Raw genomic sequence first — 6,000 nt, 5'->3', positions numbered from 1 at the left:
TGTAGACAAACCCTTAGACAAGCAGAGTAGTGCAGGTTTCCTGTAAGTAGCTGTGTTTCAGAGCACTGACTTGACCCCAGTGCCGATGACGTTTAGATTTGGATTTTTGGAGCAGTGGTACATGCAGACACACTCAAAGCAGCATGTGGCTGAATTTCACACCCACTGTGTTGTCTGTGGTCAGGAGGTGCATTGTTTTATGAATCAGGCCACGAAAATGCATGCAATATGCTCTACAAAAAAGCTAGTACAAAGGCGCAGCTGGTTTTGAACCAGCAGTGGTTTTTCAGTACTTTTTATACCAGGCTACCCTCTTTTAGGGTGAAGGTTGCAGTGTGTCCATTTTAATTTGAAAACACAGAGGACCCTGGAGGCTGGATCCTTTGCTCAGGTAAGTTAGCGTTGCACCATGCACCATTCTCGTCAGTGCAGTTGAGTTATGCCGTCACCTGCTAACGTTTTACTTCTATGGCAGAAGAGCTATAAAAGCCTTCCACTTTTGCAAGTGAACAATAAGTAACTGTACCATCAAAAATAGGTTAATAAAAACACCAAGAAACCTTCCTCTGCTAATTGTAAACAAATCTAGGTTTGCTTACGTATATTGTGAGTATATTCTCTTATTGTTGGAAACAAGTTTGAGATGAACTGGATTTCAGTGTCTGTACGGGCCACACTTAGCTGCCCGATGCAGCAATACTGCACAGGTCCAGCCTTCGTGGCACAGCCCGAGTGTCTGTACTGCATCCTGCTGCCACCTGCCAGGCTCCAGAGAGGCGCGTGCCTCCATGGTTGGAGGGTTATTGCCTTACCCGCCAGCCTGATGTAATTCGTTGTCCTGTTCTAACCGAGTCTGCTCCAGCAGTGAGAAGGAAAGCACAATATTTAGAGCCGCTGTGTCCCTTGAACTACTGCTTTTGGAGTCTTCATGCAATGGTGTTGGGTAAATGTTCCCTGGTAGATAATCTTGCTGGAAACTGTTGGGCAGCTGGAGTTTATCTTGGTGTGCTGAGGGTTGCGTGCTGCAGCAAGGGTGCTGCTTACCTCATGCATCACCCACTGCAGCGTGTGATGCTGCACGGGCTGCCCATGGTGTGCCAGGAGAGGGATGCCAGCCCCAGCCCCCTGGTTTTCTGTCCCCCAGGAGCTCCCCTACAGCCTTGTCCCCTACCAAAGTCAGCAGGCAGAAACGTGTGACTTCAGCAGGTGCTGGACCATGCACAGCTTCTCTGTGCTAGGATATTTGCATTTCGTTCTTCATTCTGTGCTATTAGAGCAGGTCTTGCCCCATCACCTTTAATGCTGAAAAATTTAGCCATTTGATTTGAATATCACACTTCCTCTTCTGATTGTTAAACCATTCCTGAAATAGTCTTGGAAACCAACTTGCAGTTTTGTCCCTGGAGCTCTCGGGTAGTGGGACAGGGGGCTTAGTGTCAAAGAAAGATGTCTACCTCCAGCACCAGGCTGAAATAAAGAATGATAATAAAACACTTTTAAGAATGCATTTCACAGTTTATCCTTAGTGTGAATTGCTTCTTACACTGTGAACTTTTTGGACTGTAGGGCTGAGAATTTTCCTTCCAGCCTGTCCTGGGTTACAACCAATAAAGGTCTCGGAGCAGAGATGGCAAAGCTTCTGCTCCGAACTCCAGAGAACGTGAAAATGGAGCTCTAATGAGGCCGTCTGTCCTGTAACAGCTTTCCCAGCAAAACAACAAACTGGCCATGCTCTCGTTGAGCACTAGAAACCCTTAGGGGATGCTAATGTGGCATGTACTCACTTCCTGATTAACTATACCTGCTGAAAAAGCTTTTTTGTTCTCAGGATCTTATGAATTGCTCCAGTCTGAAGGATTACATTACAGAGCGGTTCATGAGTATGGCATTTCCTGGAACATATTTAAAGAAATATGGTGCAAGTGCATATATTGGCATACAGTCTTCAACCTTCCTGTAAATGAAATATTACCAAACCCAGAAAACAACCCCCACCAAGAAAAAAACCCCCAAACCATTAAGGGTCTGTGAGGCATCTAAAACTAGGTGGGGACTATGTCATAAAGTGCATTTTGTTAGTATAATATTTTCAGCTTCTGAAATCTGAGTTGAAATTGCTGTTCTACAGCTACACATTTTCTAGGTTAATGCTGTCATTAGCTCAATGTTACATTTGAGGAGTTCGATACTTCTTTGCAACAAAATGCAGAATTGAGACAGAGGATTATCCACGGCTCTGTGGTTGCACAATTTGAAAATGTCCACGCCTCTCAGGTTGAATTGACCAGGCTCTGGTACTAACCTGTGGTAGAGCGCCTATGGTTTTGTGAGTATGCTGAACCTCTGGCTGTTCCACAGCCCAGGTACACTTTGAAGATTATTTTTGTTTTACTAGCAGATGAATGTGAAGCCTGCCAAGGCTGGTGGGATTTGTTTCCGTCATCTTCTGCGGCTGGTGGGACGCAGTCAGGCCTGGGTCTGCTGCCAGGTGACTTCTTTCCTCCCACACCTTGTGGAGTCCTGCAGGAGGAGGTCCCGAAAAGCATGGGCAGCTGCAGTGGCAAGAGGAGCACGAGGTGAGAAGGGCCCTGGAGGAACCATGAGTTTTGGAGTGGAGAATGCGAGATGGAGAACTTAAAGGAAAATTTTTTCAGACTTTAGCTACATATCAAAATATGTAAGTGAGTTCTTGAGAGAAGGTCTGGTGAGCAAAAAGCTGTTCAAAAAGAAATATCCTCGGTAATTTTAAAGAGTGAATTGAAGAGAGGTGTGGGTTTGGTGTAAGAGCCATGTTGCTTATCACCAGAGGTAATGGCTAAATTGCAATACATATCTGATTAATTTGGCCTTGTTTACTTCATGTGAAATACTAATGAAAATTCACACATACCATGTTTACGTTTGTCAAATAAAATTCTCCCTGAATTACTTAGCTCCGCTTATAAGGGCTAAACAGCAGTGCTTACAGTGAAAATACTCCTTCAGGCTTAAGATCAGTCATTGCTACTCTGTAATAATATAAAAGTTGTCTAAACAACAACCAGCTGCAGGTACACAGAAAATTGGAAATATCAGCAGTTATGAAAACCATCGACTGGTGCTAAAGGTGTGTCATTCTGTGGGAAGGGAGGTGGGGTGGCAGGGGATGGCAGAGGGATGGTGCCAGCCTCACGGCTGCCCTGTAGGAGCAGCAGCTGTGCAGAAGCAGCAAGACAGCAGGCACGCACTCCAGGCATCTCAAGGATGTATTTTGGTTGCTAGCTTAAACATATCTTTTCTGGCTAAATGAAATTCCTAATGATATCCTACTAATACACCGTGGCGCAAATAATGTTAATTTTCCTGAGCCGTGCTGAAGAGAATGGTTTTCTCCTCTTAAGCAGCTAGTTTTAAAAGGATTTTATCCAACTTGAAGCCGGGAGAAAATTTCATAGAAAACCCTGTTTGGCAAGGAGAAAAGTATATAGGTAAAGAATCCCGTATTGATAACAAATGTGAATGAATTACATAAATTTGTTAATATTGCTGCTGGCCACTTTCTCCTTGCTATTGAATTGTGTAACATCAACTCTGAGCAGAGCAGAGCAGAGCAGCAGTCGCAGGTTGCTGTGTTTCAGATTGACTACCAAGCAGGTGGTGGCTCTTGTTTTATAACTTACTCTTCTGTTATAAGCAGGCACAGGAGACTGGTTTGGTGAAGACATTGCGAATGGCCTGTAGACGCTTTGGCACCAATTAAGGATCGTTTCTAGTACTGGTGGGGGTTAGAGGCCTCAGGTTTTAATTAAGACCCCACAGTCCTTGGTATCATGCAAACATAAGCTAGTGTCTTGCTGCTGTATGGGCACAGCCCTGTATCCATGGAGAGCATCAGTGGTATGGAGGAACCTCCTTGCGAGCTCAGAGGTTTGGCAACAGGACATTTGCAATGGGACTACGCTAATTGTTTGCAACCTTTCCTGCCCTGATGTTTTTAATCTAAATAAATAACAAGGAGAAACTGGAGAATGGATTCATTGTACCTGAAGCTTTTTGGAAAACGGGGCACAGAGAGACTGTCCATGAATACAGTTAGTTTTCTAGTTTTAAGTAATTATTATTGTCACTCCCATTTTACAGGCAGGAGATAGAAAAACTAAGTTAAAACTCAAGATTAAAATTACAATGTCTCTGACAGAGCTGAGAGCTGACCACAAGATTTGGGAGCTTTGTATCAACCCAAGGGATGGTCTGAAGAGGCAGGGTGGTAGTGGCTGCACACCAGTGGGAAGAGGCATACAGAACTATAAAGCGAGCTGCATCCAGCATCCCCAGGTGTTACTGCATCAAAAGTAACAAGGGACTTCCCAAATCTACAGCCAGCCTGAAACGTTACTCCCCAGAAGTAAGTATTTCTTACTCGCTATAATGAAGCAGTAAGTTGCTATAATTGGATTTTGAGCTGATTTACCAAGACTTTGAAATGTTGCTGATCACTCATGCACAAGCATTTAGACTGTTCCCAGCACAAATCTGGGAAAGACAGTATCAAAGTTTAAATCTTCCATCTGACTCAGACCAGAGGTTTGAGCAAAGCTGTCTCCATGTCAGCCTGGGAGGATACAGTAGCTATCAGGCTGCTACAGACTGAGCTGATGGTTCAGTTTTCCCTGTTCAAGCTCTTTCGTTGTCTGTGGAAAACGTAACTCTTCCCTGGCACTAGGGCTGGAGCTGAGGTTGTGCCTCTCAGGTGAAAATCCTAAATCTCTCGTTACCATCTTCCCAGCCAAAAATGTTTTACTGGTCCATGTAAGCTGGAAGACCATCCAGAGGAAAAGATGCTCAGGCACCAAGTACCCTGCCGTGGTGATTTGGGCACACTGTTGAAAGGGCAGGCCTGGGTTCAGGGTCCCTCCCATCCCTCGGGAGAATGGTGTAATTACCAAGTTAGCAGTGTGTAAGTGGCCTACGTAACCTCCTTCAATTTATAGCAAGCAATTATTTTCCTTTCTTATGACAACCACTTGGAAGTGAACTACACTATTGCAGCAGGAGGGCAGGCAGGAGGGATGCTCCTGTGCAGAGAGAATGAGTAAAAAAAAGTTGGACTTCACGCAACCCTACTGTTGTTTTCCAGTCCAGATTTCAGACTGGAAAACAGGCCGAAAAGTGAGCATGCAGCCAGACACGAAGTTGCATGGCCCATTGATTTTTAGAAGAGCCGCAACCAGTTTTGCAGATTTTCCCTCAGTGTGCTGTACAGGCGGTGAGACCTCTGCAGGGACTCACTCCAGGTCCTCCCCTGTGCCTCTAGCAGGTGTCCCGGGGAAGCCTGGAATATCTGAGCCTCGGGGATGACTTAATTCCTTGATTCTGCACTGCCATTTAATCTCCATTGTTCTGCCTTTTCCCTGCGAATATGGCTTCTGACAGTATGTTTGCTGCCTTCTCCATCAGGCTCACTTGTGCCTTGCTCTAGGCACGAGTGACATGAAGTCCTTCTTGCTCAACAAGCGAGGCCCCTTGTGCTGCCATTACGGAGCTCTGACTGGATGCAAACCCCAAGCTGGTATTGCTCAAACTTAATCAATTGCGTCACTGCTGATGGTATTGGTAATTCCTGAGTTGTGTCTGCTAGGCAGGCTGGGAAAATAATAAGGAATGGCCAGGAAGAAAAATCACTTTCCAGCAACCAGATGTGCAGAGCCTGAGATGGCAAAAATTTACAGCATCTCCTCCTTGGGCCTGAGATGAGATGACTCCAGGCAATGCAAGGTAGGCTCATCTTTTTACTGTTGTGCTGCTTTCCTCTCTAAATTTTAAACATCAGGAGTTTTCACTTCTGTGCTGTGGTTGAAACTGTTGATTGAACTCTCTATTCTGTTGGCAACATTTTCGTGCTTTGCATGGTAGAGCTATTGCTTCTCAGATCAATACTTTTGTTACTGCAAATTTTAATTACCACTCATTGAGAGCAAGGTAAATGGAGCTTGAAGTCCATAGCATTAAAGCTACCCATAG

This window comes from Ciconia boyciana, chromosome 7, assembly GCF_034638445.1.
Source record: "Ciconia boyciana chromosome 7, ASM3463844v1, whole genome shotgun sequence".
Lineage (NCBI taxonomy): Eukaryota > Metazoa > Chordata > Aves > Ciconiiformes > Ciconiidae > Ciconia > Ciconia boyciana.
The sequence above is the reverse complement of the archived record's forward strand: the minus strand, read 5'-3'. Positions refer to the sequence as shown.